The sequence below is a fragment of the Parus major genome, chromosome 5, assembly GCF_001522545.3.
Source record: "Parus major isolate Abel chromosome 5, Parus_major1.1, whole genome shotgun sequence".
NCBI lineage: Eukaryota > Metazoa > Chordata > Aves > Passeriformes > Paridae > Parus > Parus major.
This window is the reverse complement of record NC_031774.1, coordinates 55,310,036-55,325,512: the sequence shown is the minus strand read 5'-3', so window position 1 is coordinate 55,325,512 and position 15,477 is coordinate 55,310,036.

Here is a 15,477-nt window from a genome sequence, read left to right as displayed (position 1 = left end):
CAGCTGCTGAGAACTCCTGGGAGCAGGAAGATTCTTGTTGGAGCACGCTGAGAGCAGCAGGGATTCCTCCTCTGGTTCCCCAGAAGCAGAACCTGCTCACTTATGGGACAGTTCAAAGGCCTATTCCCCAAGCCAAGGATGAAAACAACCCTCTTCGAAGGGCATTGCAGAGTTGGGAGGGCACCTAGGAAGGTGATCACATCCTAGGAATTACAGCTTTGTGGGGAAAAAAAACAACAGAAAAAGCTCCTTTTCAAGAAACTAGAGCCATTCTGATTCCTTGGTCTCATCAAAGGGATGCACACCACACCACAAGAATGGGAAGGAATTCATGGGAATCAGCCTGAAGAGCAGGAGCAGGAAGCTCACCATGTGGCATCCTGTGACGTGAAAGGGAGGAGCATGTTCAAATCTTCCCATCAGGCTCAAAAGTTCATGTGTAGGTAACAAGACAAGGCTTAGATGTGCCAAATAAATCCCTAGGGAAGAGGGATTTGATATGCTGAGAGAATCATGATGTAAAGTATAAGACGTACAGCTGAGGGGAATTTGCATTTACAGATGTGTGCATTTGTCAGTTCTGAACTTTTTTTTCCTTGGAAGATTGCAAATTGCCAAGATTATGAAATAGAGCAGATTCATTTTCAAGGGTGTGTCAAGTTACTCATCTCTCGAGTAGGAGGAGGCAAAGATTCCCTAGGATCCTTTCTGACAACATTTATTAATTTTTTATTCAGAGAGGGAAAAGAAGCCACAGTTTGGGAAATGTGTTCATCCTTCATGGAAAAGGCAGATACCTTGACACACAGACCAGGAGATCTGCAGGCAGATGAGAGAGTTGTTTGGAGCTGGCTGATAACAAACCAAGGTGAGGATGGCTCTGAAACTCCATCCCACGCCTCAGGCAGGACTAAAAGGGAGATACCTTGAATTCAATACAATACAGGATCTACTGATGGTAGTCAGTTATGATTACCTTTATAAATAATTGGGTAGCTGGCATGTTTTTACAGGGTAGGATGCCCACTTTTGATAAAAATGCCAAGTGGTCAGAGCTCTTGCTAGGTTTAAGCCTTTTTAACAATGTGATAGCCAACATGAATTCACTCTCATTGTGGTCCTGTTTGTTGCAGGTGAGTTGAGAACATCCACGACATCACCAAGAGCCATTTTTTTTCAATCTGCTGAAAAGGCCAGCAATTCACCTCCATCAGTCTTCCATCTTTGGAGTGTTACATACTCCCAGTCCTGGGGAGGTTCTCAGGAAAAGGCCAGGTGTGCTCTGCACATATGGTGATACTCAGAACAACTTGTCTGCCTTACTACTGCACCCTTTTTCAGGTAATGCAACCTGTGCATCCCAGGGCGATTCAGAACCTGTATGACAAGTATTTGCGATGGAGCTGGTGGTTCTGCCAGCTCTCGCTCTCAGGGTAACACTTGCTGCTCTTTTTAATTACATGGAAAGTGCTCAGGATTACATGTGTGTCTGTGATATATCACAGAATATCCTGAGTTGGAAGGGACCCATAAGGATCATCAAAGTCCTGCCCTGCACAGGACAGCTCACACAGTGTACCCTAGAGCATTGTCCAAACACTTCTTGAACTCCAGTAGGTTTGGTGCTGTGACCATTTCCCTAGGGACCCTAGAGCCATTTCCTCAAATGTAAATTAATCTTTAAAATATCATCATGAGGTAAGTAATTAGATGTTTGGGATGGTGAGTTAAAATACATAGGATTATGAGACTTGCCCTCAAACATCCAAGTCATTAAATAAATGCACTGTCATGATGGATAGGTTCTACAATGCTTACATTGGGCACCAGAAGTGGAACTCAGAGGATTCATCTGGCCAAGTTCAAGAAAACTACCTATCTTCTAGATACCTATCAGGGAAGCTATTTTCTGCTGTGGTAGCTGTTTGAGCCTAGGGGTATGTAAAAATTCCTACCACCAACTGTCCTGGCAGTTCCCAAGGTGTCTAAATGGGGCTGCCCATGCCTGCACAGGTGTCAGTGACCTGGCCCTCAGCCTGATTCAGGAGTACAGCAAAGGCTATTCCACAGTAATAAAAAATTCCACTGTAATCCCTGGAGAGGCCCACTCTGCCGTGCTCCCTCAGAGCCTTTTAGCACCGAGCCAGTGTCATTCACAGAAAAACCACAGGCTTCTGTGAAAAGGGTTAGGGAAGCAGCAGAGCTTCCTTCCCACAGTATCTTAATAAATGTAGTCAGCTAGGGAGTGGGAAATCTCAGTTCACTTTCATCTTGGCCTTTTGGGATGCAACCCACTCATGGCTCAGAATGCTGCTGTAGCCACTAGGTTATGGCATAATCCAGGTCATCATGTCTTCCATCCCTCCTCCTGATTTTAAGACCTCTGTTAGAGGAATGGAAAGAGATCTAGCATTGCAAATAGTTCTGTGACTGGGATGTTGGAGATCCACATTTGATGGAGCTTCACTGCTTTGGCTGAGGGGGGAGCAGGGGCTCTTGATTAGGTGTGACCTCCCTCACGTACTGGGAGCTGCAATTGGAGGCCCCTGAAGTCCTGCCCTTGGAGTTCAGTGAAATTAGTCATGCAAACAAGTCATGCAGCTGTAGGTTTGGAGTCAGGATATGTAAATGGTAGAAACTGGCCAAGAACACAAGACTGCTGATTCACAAAGCTGTGGAGCAACCATGCTTGAAGCATAACTTGAGGATGCAGCAGCTCTGTGTTTGTTTGCCTGTATGTCTTCTGATACCGCCCTCGTGATCTGCTGTGACTCCTGAAAAGAAACCAATAAAAGATGATGTATAGTAGGAAAAGCACTTACAAAAGAAGTTGTTCATTTTGGAGGAAGTAGGGGACTGCATAACTTTCTGATCACTGTACTTTAGGAAAAGAAGAGGTTTATAACATGACTGGAGGAACTAGCAATGTAGGTTCATCAGTTAAGGACATAAGGATACCAGTTCTAAAGATTGTGTCATTTTGCACATTTATTGTGCTAGAAATGACATACTGCTGATGAAGGGGCTTTTCAAACCAGCTTAGCTAGACAACAAAGGAAGATAAAACACTATTAATGAAGGGGCTGGAGTTGTCACAGTCACTTTGTCTTAAAATTTGCAGGTTCTTTGGCTAATCAGATGGTTTTATCCTATTTCTTCTATGCTGGAAGTGCTCATTTTCTTGAATCTGATTTTGCCTTATGGCTGCAGTGCTGACCCCTCTGTATGATGTGTATATGTGCCCATAAACCTTTTTTATTATGCCTTGTTCTCATCAGCTCTGTCTGCATTTTCCTCTGTGTTGGTTTTGTTGATACTTCACCCACATGTGCAGTCAGGAGAACTCTCAGAAGTCCCTTTGGCTTTGTGTACATAGGGTATCTGGCAGAGCTTCTGCAGCCACAAGCTCTACAACTGTGGGAAATAGAAAAGGTAGAAAACTTTTAGAAACTGTGGGAAAGCAGATCTCAGAATAGAATACAAGAATACAGATATGTAAGAAAAGGAAACAATCAGGCTGTGTTTTTTAGCTGTGTAGAGAGGCCTTAGGCCTTAGAAATAAGCAAGATAATAGAGAAATGTAGGTTTAATAATGAAGCTTTATCCATTGTTTTTAAACTATGACAAACAGGCATTGTTAGAACCAAAGTGTACGTGTACTTTTAATGATTGGCTTAAGCAAACACTTGTAAAATGTTTTTAAAAATGTTAAAAATAGATTTTAACATTATGCTATTGGCTAGGAAGTTTTTTAAAAAGGCATTGTAACCAACAGAATTTGACTGTTGTTGTAACAGCACGAGCTTTCAACATCTCTCATGTCTCACCTTGTACCGATGAGGCTGATGGTGAATTAAAATCTCAAGGAGTGCCTACCTGCAGCTCTGTCCTGTAACTGATAAATAAAGATCCAACATACAAGCACTTCTGTCCTACTCTTTAATCCTACTAGCACCAGTGGAGTGCTCACACTTCTGGTCATATGGTAGTACCAGGGTCATGTTACTATATTTCATATTCTTTTCACCCTCTAAGTGCCAGCTGCAGAAAAGCACTGGCAGAGTCCTCCTGACAATGCCAATATCAAGAGTATATCTGGATTTGGGATGGAACAAAAATAAACACCAGAAAGAATCACTCCCTTAGTAGAGTCATTTTTTTCTTGGATATGGCTTGTAAGTCCTACATAGGACAGGACTCTTCCTCATGTTTAATTATGAACTTGGATTTCATTAAGAAACTGGAGACACAGCGTGACACAGTTGCTGGAGAACATATCATATGTCCTTGGATGGGTAGACAATATCATTTACAAACCCAAATCATAAACAAAGCATAAATAAATTTAAAGCTTCCTAGATACAATCACAGGCTTCTGCATATTTTCCAGTGTGTAAATAGAGCTTACCCTTCTGTCCTAGAGAAATTTCCAGCCTCTGAGTCTGCAAGATTTGGCATTCATGCCAATAGCAACATATCCAAAGCATAATGTGGAGAACAAGGCAAACATGGTGCAGCAATGACTAACAGACATACTTCAGGTGTAATAAGAACACCTTCTTTGCCTAACAAAATCACCACCCTCCAACAAAACCCTCACTAAAATGGGCCCAGGACTTCCGTGTCCAGAAGGAAATCACATCTAAATGATGCAAGAGATTGGTCATCATCATCATGATGCTGTTATTGCATACCATGCCCAGTGAAATCCTGGCAAACAGGACTTCACTCAAATGTCAGACCCTATTGTTTATCTATAAGACAACTGCCTGCAAGACCTTTAATGAAGACATGATTAAAATTTTTTTCTGTAATTTAACAAGCTGGTTTCATTTTTTAAACAAGTGCTTGGAAAAGCCACATGTCAGGCTCTTTTATTATATGCTCAGTGTCTGTTGGGGCACAGCCTTGCAGCACCCCAGCAAGGTGAGCAGAGCCCTGGTGACACCAGCTGGAACCACCTGCAGCTCAACAATGACTGTGCAAACCCACAGCAGGGAGGAAGGGCCATGCTCAGGCCAGGAAGGCAAGTCAAGGAGGTAGGGCAAGATCAGGCACAAGGCCAGGTAAATCCCAGCCTGGAGGAGACTTCTCACAGCTCTTTTCCCTGCAGTCTTGTCCCAGGTTACAGCGCTGGCCCTGAACATGGGCACCAAACCCCTTGGAGCAGGGTTGAAGTCTGTGTTGGTGCTCAAGCACCCCTGACACTGTAAAACCTAAAATACAGTTGTATTTGTTAGGGCATGCAAAATACTTGCAAGAAAACCTCAAACTAGCATAAATTACAAATCTGAAACTCAGATCAGATTCTGTGTAAGCCTGTCTAAGGTTTATGATCTGTCTCACTGAACCTGAGCCATGCCTTCAGGAAGTCTGGCTTGAGTTATATATTTTGCCTTAAATGGTTTAAAACCTGAAGTTTAAAAGATTTGTGTAAATAGTCATTTATAGTCTTCTAGTTTCAGCAGCTTTTTTGGCCACATACAGTTGCTAATTTAACTGCTCCTTTCACACAGAGGTGGAGGAGCCCTGCATGCAAGAGCCTGGGTGGCACTTAAACAAAGACCTTAGAAAATGCCACCTTTTATTTTTTTTTTAAGAGGTATTTCTTACAAAGCAGTATGTGTAGGTTTGCAGCATGAAGTGATCTCCAAATTAAAGGCAGTCACACTATTCTCCCAAGTGTGTCATTACAAAATAATACCTCTTTGTAATACCCCACCATGAAATGTTTAATTTCCAGTAAAAATACTGACCAGTGCTGTGATTCTGTAAGGGATTATCGTGATACATCATGCTCACACATTCCTTTGAATGACTTTGAAGTCACAGGGAAGGCGCTCAGTGCTAGAAGCTGAAGATATTTAAATTTTGACAAGGTCATAAAATGTTTGGAATTAGTTTTGAGAAGCATGTGGGCCTACTGCTAATAGGATTAAGATGCAGCTTCCTTTCTTAGTGTTAAAATACTCCCTGTAAAAATATTAAGTAGATGGAAAGGTAAAGAAATTATTTAGGTGAACATTGATAGTTTTTTTTAATAGGCCCCCAAGGCTCTCAACTCCAAATAAAGAGAAGCCAGAACTCTTTAACCCCTCTGCAAGCAATCATTTTGTTAGGAAGAATAAACCTTATCAATTCCTTTTTCCTCCCTGTGCTTCTGTAAAAGTAACAGTGAAATAAGGACACTGACTTCCTTTGTAAATCAACTGGTGAAAAGTGCCAAAACAAAGTTGTTATCAATGCAATGAAAATCTGCTTCTGTGAATAATTTCCATGTACCATTTCAGATGCAAGATCTTTGGCACTCATGTAGAAAAATATTATTACATTGAATCAACTGATGTTTCCTTACCACAAGCAATTAAAATATAAGGTATAAACTGCCGAAACAGTCCTTGAAAAAATAAAATTGATACTTTGAAAAAGCTGTTTTCACATTTTTCCTGTGTGATCTAACTACAGTCAAAATAATTGAGAATATTGGATTATAACAATATTTCTTAGTTGTGCTGGAAAATGGATGTTAAAGTATAGCAAAACAGTAAAAGCATCACAGCACAGCACACATGTGTCCCATGATTAGAACAGAACTAACAAAGGCTTAAAAATGAAGATGATGATGATCCTGATGAAGACAAGAGAAAAGCTTTGAAGAGGAAGCCCTGGCAGAAATACCAGTCCTGTGGAAAGCATTTCACATCCTCCCATGACCTATGACGTTTGTAGTGGGTATTTCCAAGGACTGGAAGAAGGGCAGGGCCTTTGTGGGCAGGAGGTGGCCCTGGATGCTGGGCACAGCTGGGAGAGGTCTCCAGCTGCCTCCCAGAGCAGCCCTGGGCTGTCACTGTGATATCCCCATCTGGGTGCTGCCTCCTGCCAGGGCTTGTGCTCACTGAGAGCCACCCTGAAATCCCTTTGTGCATCCAGACCTGCAGCACATCAGGAAACAGTTCTGGCACACAGACTTCACCCCTCGCTGCTCATGCACCGCAGCTGTGTGCTCCAGCTTGTGGGCACCGTGAGATAAGAGATGACAGACACTCATGGAGCGGCGTGTTTGAAAACAGTGCAGAGCTGGGGTCAGAGCTTTCTTCCACAAGGACCCTCCAGCCACATGAATAATCTCCCTGAGGTGAAGAGGAGGAAAGAGAGTGTTTCCCCTGGAAAAAGTTCTGTATAAAGAGCAGAGTTGACAGAGGAGTTAAGAGTTTGATTAGAAAAAATAAAGTCACAGGACAAAATTTACGGAGTGTTGGCACAAGGAGGGGAGGCTGCAAAACGCTTAGCTGGAAGAAGCTAAGGAAAAAACATGGAACTTCTTTTTAATAACTCTGGGAGAAGATTATACAGAGTTTAAGGGAAGTGCATGTTTGCAGAGATAATACAGCTTGAGGGACCGCCAAGAGATCAGAGGTTGTTCAGAGGTTTACCACTCGTCCAGTGCCTTTCAGCAACTGAAGCCACAAATTGAGGCACTCACTGGCCAGGAAACACTGCCAGCACTCACAGGTTCAAACTGTGCCAGGCCAAAGCAAAAAGCACAGATCATGATGCATCTGTCTGAGTGTGAAAAATCAAAACTTAGTTTTGATTAGGATAATTGTAACCTAAAGATCAGCTTGGACATGCACCTACAGTGAGATAACACAGACGGCTCTTGCCCGTGCTCTATGCCCACCAAAAGCTGTGTTCCTGCATCCATGTGGTGCCAAGCTCCAGAAAAAAAGTGCCTGGGAGCAGAGTGTATTGACTTTGAATCAGCACCAAGCTACTGCTGATAACACAGCTTTTAGTTGGGTTATACCATGGACACTTATGCTGTATAAAGGTGACTTGAAAGGTGCTTGTATAATGAAAAAAAAGCATCACATATTCCTACTTGCTTTATTTATTCAGTTATATTACTGCAGAACCACAGATTCATTCAGGGTATAGAAGACCTTTAAGATCATTGAGCCCAATCTTTGGCCAAACCCCCACCTTATCAACTAAACCACAGCTCCAAGTACCACGTCCAGTTGTTTCTTGAACACCTCCAGGGATGGTAACTCCACCATTTCCTCGGGCAGCCCATTCCAAGGCTTAACAACCCTTTCTGTAAAGAAATTCCTCCTGATGTCCAACTCAAACCTCCTCTGGTGCAGCTTTTACCGAGCATCGGTTTTCTCCAATAAATTCAACTACAATCTTCCTCTTCCCTCAGAAATCCAGGGCCTCAGGGACATCTGTGTATTGAAAACCAGCTGGTGTAAAAAGCTGGCTGCTGCAATCAGTGCAGAGACTTGGACCCAAGCAGCACAAATCAGGACATGGCAACCAGGAGCATGCAGTGCTGCACCAGTGCAGAGCAGCTCCAGGTGTGTTTTGCTCAACCTCTTGCCCAGCTGTGTCCATCTTTGCTGAACATCTGGAGACAGGAACCAGTTTTACACAGGTATTCCAAATGAGACTCTGCTGTTTGCTAAAGCAGAAGCCTTCTCCAGCCTTTTCATCAATAGCTGACTTTCCTCTTTCAGATCTTACCTCCTGTGTGTTAAATTAGTTGCAGGATTAGCTCCTCCCTAATATTTACATGTAAATTCCATGTGTTCTACCTGAAAGAGCTGTTGATGCAGCTCTTTTCACACCACTGAAGGGCACTTGTCAGGAGACAGCTCCATGGTCTCCCTCCAGCAAATATATGACCATTTTTGTGACAGAAAAAAGGAGTCGTATATGTGAAAGAAAGTCTGAAATGAATGAAAAATGCAAACCTTGAGCTCATCTGCCAAATTTTAGCATCTCTTAGGTCTGTCTCTGCCCAACTCAGCTCCCTTGTGCTTCAAATAGAATACATTCTATTCAACATGGTCAAACTTAAACAAAAACTTGGGGGAGGGGGGTGTGTATTTTTTTTAACTCTGCTCTGGATTTGCAACCCTCATTCTTCCCCCATGTTCTGTTCACAGTCAATGAGCCCCTTGGGGCTTTTTTTCTTGGAGAAACTTCAGACACTGAGTGCTACTTGAGAAAGATACTATCCACAGCCAGATATTTGCAATGTTTAGGTGTGAGCAAAGATCTGTAATTAAAATGGTTAAGTTGAAAAAAGGAGTAAAACATCTGAGAAGACAAAGCTGAATTTACTCTTACTGAGAACATGGTGAGGCAACACTTTACATTAAAATACACATCCAGATTCTGTGTTGCTAATTGGTTTATGCTAATGAATTACAAAAATTACTATTATAAAATTTGACAAATGCACTATTTTGCAAAGTTCCATAGGTACATAGAAATGTATCTGAGCAGATACCTTATGATACCCAAAATCTGGAAATAAGCCAGCTGTAACAAAGTCAAAACAAAGCATTAAAAGGATAGAGAAGGGATTGGTAAAGATTTCAATGTAAAACTATGGAAATTTACGAGTTCATCTGCTGAAGGATGCCTTAGTTTTGTTCTCTCTTTTGCACCACTTTGATGGCTGCACTTAGGAGCAGATTTCCTGTACTTGTAGTGACTTTGGAGAAAGAGGTACAAATTATGGGGTGGAAAAGCCACCTAGTGGTACAGGGACAAGATGCCAGGCAGGAGCAGGTACCTCTGAATTCCAAGGAAAGGTTTGTTCTCATGCTGGGACACCATGCCCTGGCATGTTATAAAGGGTATTTGTTATTATTCATGGAATTCTGGAATGTGTATTGTGGGTGCATGAAACCCACATGCAAATTAGATGAATTTTCCAAAGGACAGCAGCATGGAACTTTGTGTTGGAGCATTGCCTGTTTTATATGTGCTGTGTAGACAACAACACCTCATTAAAAGCTATTTCAGAGAATTAAAGGAAGATGAATGAGTTTGCCTCATTTTTCTTTCCACCTCTCCCAAAAAATGTAGGAGTTGCTATAAGCCCAGCTGCCCAGAGCCCAGAAAAAGGCTATAAAGACAACACCCATCTGTAATTTTTATTTTAGTTTTCATTATGTTATAGCTTTGAGGCACAACAAGTAAGCGCATTTGCAGAGCTATGGACTGGTTATCCATATCTCTGCTCTGCATCCACTGGTGATTTTTCTGAGCATAATTTCTACATGTGCTGAAAAGAGTTGGGAAATTCACCCTCTAGCAAAAGGCTGCTGATCACTGCATGATCAACTTATGAAAGTCTGTCTCTTCTGAAAGGCTGAGAGTGCTGGGGGATGGTTACAGCAGCTCCATTCCTTCAGGACCCTTCAGCTCAGCGCAAGCAGCAGAGAGTTATTGCAAGAATGAAGGCGTATCTCCCTTTGGCACACCAGTGATTAAACCTGAGCCTGTGTAAAGAGTAATAGAACAGGCAGCACATTCTTATCTAAATAGTCAAAATGTGAATTCACAGCCCAGATGCTGAGGTTTGGGGTTTATAACACCAAGGTCTTTGCATCTTTGTGCTGAAAGCAGAGTGTTTTCTCCTTTGCAGATTCATCTGTGCACACACAGAGCAGGGAGTTCTGCAGACACGAGGGAGCAGCTCCTACACGGATGCAGATCCACACATTGCACAGCCAGCCCTCACTGGGCCACTCAGCCTCTGCTGGCTCATAACTGCTGGAAATTGTGGGACTGTGCAAGCAAACACACCAGAACACTCCTGACTGCAGCCCCTCTGTAACATGTGCATCCAGCTGTGAGGATCAAGCAGCCCTTGGCCACTGCCTACCTAAAGGAAAGGGGATATGGTAAAACCCTCAGCTGTATGAGGGACAGATATGAACAAAGGGGACTGTGAAAATCAAGCCTCTTTAGGTAAATGAATTTCATCTTCAGAATGGGAGGCTTAACAATTCAAGCTAGGCAATTAGAGTAATTACCCCTAAATGTTTAATTACATAAATGCATCTGCAAATACACGCCAGGCCTGAGGTTTCCTGCCTGCAGTAAATGCATGAATGTGCCGATCTGTGCATCAAATAAATCCCAGCATTTATGAATGTGAACTGACAGAACTGCATCTGCTGAGCTAGAGGAGGAGTGAAGACATGTAGGAAAATACCTGCAAGCAGCAGCACTGCCCCAGTGGACATGGAGCTTGGCACCAGGGAGGTCAGGATGGGGGAGTAGGGAACAAGGACAGCCAACACAACAACAGCCATGTGAGATCTGCTCCAGGCTCTGGAGTGTTCTAAAGACACCTTGTTTTTGCAGAGCTTGGCCACCATAAGCCTTCTAGGCACCCCTGAGGTAGGCACAGTGTGGTGAAGAGAAACCTAAACCAGGGGGTTAGAAATCTGGGGCAAAAGGTAAAAGGGATCTGGGAAGGAAATTCTGGAAATGTGCCCCATGTGTAGGGTTGTGAGGAGCAGCATTCTCAGACTGTGTGCACAAACATTACAGATAGCTTGGAGTAAATTAATCAGCTTTCCAGATGAAAGAAAAGAGAAACCCATGTGTGAGAAAGCACACACAGGCCTCCCAGGACACTCATATTGGGCTCTCCATGCTCATTAAAACTAACATTAAAGCTAATCTGGGTGATTGGGTGTGGGGGTTGGGCCAGAACGCCTGAAAGTGCTGGAATTTATAGATGGACTCGAGGCTGCCACATATGCACTGCTTTTCTCTGGTTAAATCCTTTCTGTCGGGTAAAGATTTCCAGAGGTGCAACAGCTGAAATCTCAATGGACTCTCTCCATGAGCACTTCCCAAAGGTCAGGACATCCTGCACAGCTGTAGAACCTGCATGCTGTGCTGCACACAGGTGCTCCCCAGAAAGCCTCAGCCACTGGGGGCAGTTCAGTCCAACTGCTTGATGCCCTTCCCAGAATTGTGGGGTTCATAAGTCTCCCCCACAAGGACAGCACAGTCACACAGGAAGTCTCACCCAGTGCTGATAGCCTAATGTAGGACTGTTTCCAGGTGGGGCACTCTCACCTGCCCCCCATTTCCAAGGTTTAATAAAGTCTTTTGAAAGACTTTGGGAAGTCTCTCTGGTTTGCACTGCATTTACTTTGGTGACAGTAAAGAGAAATGTGAAAATCTCATGAGAAAATTCTCTCTGATGAAATTTCTGCAGTAGCTTTTCCTGGTATGCCCAGATTCCTAAATCTCCCCTAGCAAAGATCATTCCTTTAAATGCATTTTCTTCATCCATCACCAAAAGGTGCAATCAGTATAAATCTAACAGCCTTCTACATAATTCAAGATGTGGGAGAAATGACCCAAAACTTCTTACACCAAGCTGTTACAATCCCACTGTCTGGTTTTTCAGGGAAGTTTCTTTGATGCCCTTTCACAGTCCAAGTGTTTTGACTGTTATTTAATTAATCAGGTAATTTCAACTTTTTTTAAGTGTAAATTCTGCCTATCTGCAAATTTCACCTGGTACTTCTGCACTGCATCCCTCAACTTTTAAAAGGTCACAAAGGAGCCTGTTCAAATCAATGGTTTCACCAATTGTAGAGTCACCATCCCTGGAAGTGTTCAAAAAGTGTGTGAATATGACACTTGAGAATATGGACTTGTGCTGGGCTTACAGCTGAACTTGATAATCTTGAAGGTCTTTTCCAACCTTAGAGTCTATGATTCTGAATTAGATTCTATGATTCTAATTTTGTTGTAAAGTTCTGCTTAACAAGGATAGCAAGAACACAGGCTTGACCCATATTTCCCTTTTTGGGCAGAGGCTGGACCAGCTGACCCAGTATGGTCCCTTCCAACCTTAACCATTCCATGATTCTATGAACCTATAAGCTACAGAACCATAATAAACTCTTGCAAGCCTTGAGAAAGGATAGATTAAAGGGGCCCAGACCTTGGGAGCTGCACATCATCCCTTCTCTGTACAGCCCTGACTGCACAGCTGGGAAATGAACCCTCCTGCTTTCATTTCCTTCGGCTTCTTCCACACTGCCTTGTGCTTTATGGGCACACAGTGGGCACGAAAATAAGCCACCAATGGTAAACAAGTCAAAAAGGAGCACTGATTGATTGGAGGCTGGGGGAGGTTTCCTGAGTCTCAGCAGTGAGTTCAGCTGTCTCTGTGGGTGTTAACAGGAAAGAGTTGTGGAACAGGGAGGCATTGGATCAGTAACACTCAAGGTTACTGGGAAGCTGTGACACAAGCTGGCACACATGAGGTGACAGCAGCTTTGCCACCTCCATACTCACGTTAGCCAGAGCACAGCGTTATTGTCCACAAGCCCTCGGGTTGGTGCTGGTGTGTCTTGTCTGGCTGTTTCAAAAGAGAAAGTAAATTCATAAGCATGTATGGTAGGTCTGTAATACTGATACTGTCTGGCCAAAGAGGCACTGCTGGGAATTGATTTTCAGTCTCCAGGTCTGGCATTGGAGACTGGAAGAGAATCCTCCCAGGCAGCCAAGTGCAGACGTGATTGCCTCTTCAATACACATGGCTGTTTCCATGTAGCCCACTCTACTGAGCAAACACAGCTCGGTGCTGGCAGGGATTGCTGTTTGCTCTCTCCAGCTGCAGCTTTGCTTTGTCTGTGAGTAGCTTTGCCGAGTTTCAATTTAGGGTCCCAATAAAGCTTTAACAAAGCTCCAAACTGCAAAGGCAAACAAAAGAGAGGAAAAGAAGGTAATGAAATGTAATGAGTAAAATACTGTTGTATGACCACAATAACTTGGGATGCTGGGAACTGCTCAAGAAGACACTTGGCTTTAACAGAAGCTACCACAGTGGAAATCGCTTCAGAAAAGCACTCCTGCTTTCCAGTGTTTCATTTGTGGTGTGTGCATGAGAGATTCAGCATCCCTCTGCATCCAAGTCCTGCTATTCTGGCCAAGTCAGGAGGGAGCCTTGCAGGGTCTGTGAGATTTCTGTGGAGCTGAAAGGGATACTGTGAGACAAAAGATCCTATATTTGGGGAGCAGCTCTATTGCTCATTTAATACACTCCCCGAGCAGAAAACATGAGTCAAGTGTTTACCCTGAGATTTAGGCTGAGCACTACAGTGATCCTGAACAATAGAGAGTTCCCTATTCGTGTTAGGTTTTAATGAACAAGCCTAAACTGAGGAATGTTTTAGCTCTCTGTGTAACCAACCTCATGGTTTAAGGTCCTGATTACATTTTTTTTTCTTTATCAAAAACAGGTCTTTTTTTTTTTTTTTTTTACAGGTCATGTAAATTTTCTTTGCAGCCATAAGAATCCCTTATTTTTAAGGAATTTCTTTGAGTCAATGAAGATTAGACATTCTCTTCTATATATTGCCTGAGAATTACAGGTCTTATAATTCAAAACTGGAAAAGCAAAGTTTTCACATATTTCTTGTTCACGCTCAAAACTGTGGTTTGTGGGCCTGTGCAACCCTGCCAATACTGCCTTGCTGCCCCTCTCCTGGGGAAGCCCCTGGAAGTTGCTTCTGTCTCCATGTTTCCTGTAGAAAAGTTAGCTCTTGGAGGAATTTAACCTTTACAGTCTAAAGGATTTGCCCTGACATGCAAAAACATTTTCCAAATAGAATGCATACAAGCAGACCTCATCCATAGACCTTATTTTGAGTTTAAAAAGCAAAATAAACCTTAAAAGCACAGCTCCCCTGGTTGCTCAGCCTCTCCTTGCTGGCTCTTGCAGTTGCAGGTTTTTCTGGTAGCCCATCACGGTCTCTCTCACCTTAATCTCATAGTTGTTTCTAAACCGTGGGAGGCTTATTATTCCCTTTGATATCTTTGTTCTTATCAATCAGGGCTATGAAATTGGCTATTACCTTTTCAGGTTTCTAGGGAAACATGCTCTCCTTTAACTTCTCTTTAATCCAGCTTGTTGGCAAATTATCCTTTAGAAGCAGAGGCACAGACTACAGACATAAAAATTCTGATTTCTCTTGTTTTCACAGGTATTGTCAGATATGATTGTGGAGCAGCAATACACAGCACATGCCCCTGCTCAGTGCTTATGTAAGCAGGCAGCACTGATATCTGTACTGCAAAATAGGTTGTAATACTAAACAGAGTTAAACTCCACAGCAAGATCCCTTCCTTCTGCTGCTTTAACAGGGGTTAAATTCAATTTTAAGGCTGAGAAGGTTTGACTCCCTGCTGCTTAAAACAGACTGAAAAACAAAGGGGCTGGTCTCAGTGCCGGGTATCAGCTCTACCCCAGAAACTGGGGGTCACATAAATAACTGATATTGACTTTCAAATTGTTCATTATCGGTGCCTTTCCGACCACGGTGGCGATTCCTGCTCTCAAAAATCCCTCCCAAAGCCTCTTCGCCGTCTGCCCAAGGAACGCGGAGTCCCCCCGCTAGATGTCAGCGTCCCTCCTGCAAATCACCGGGGTTGATTAAGCGCCTCTAATGAGGCTCCCTCATTTAGCCAGGCTGCAGTGGCGGGGGGGATGCTCCTGCCAGCCGCACCCGGACCCCGCACTTTGGGAAGGAGATCTGCACCAAATCTGAGTTGGGAGGAGATCTGCACCAAATCTGGATTTGGAGATCTGCACCAAATCTGGGTTTGGAGATCTGCACCAAATCTGGGTTGGGACGAGAT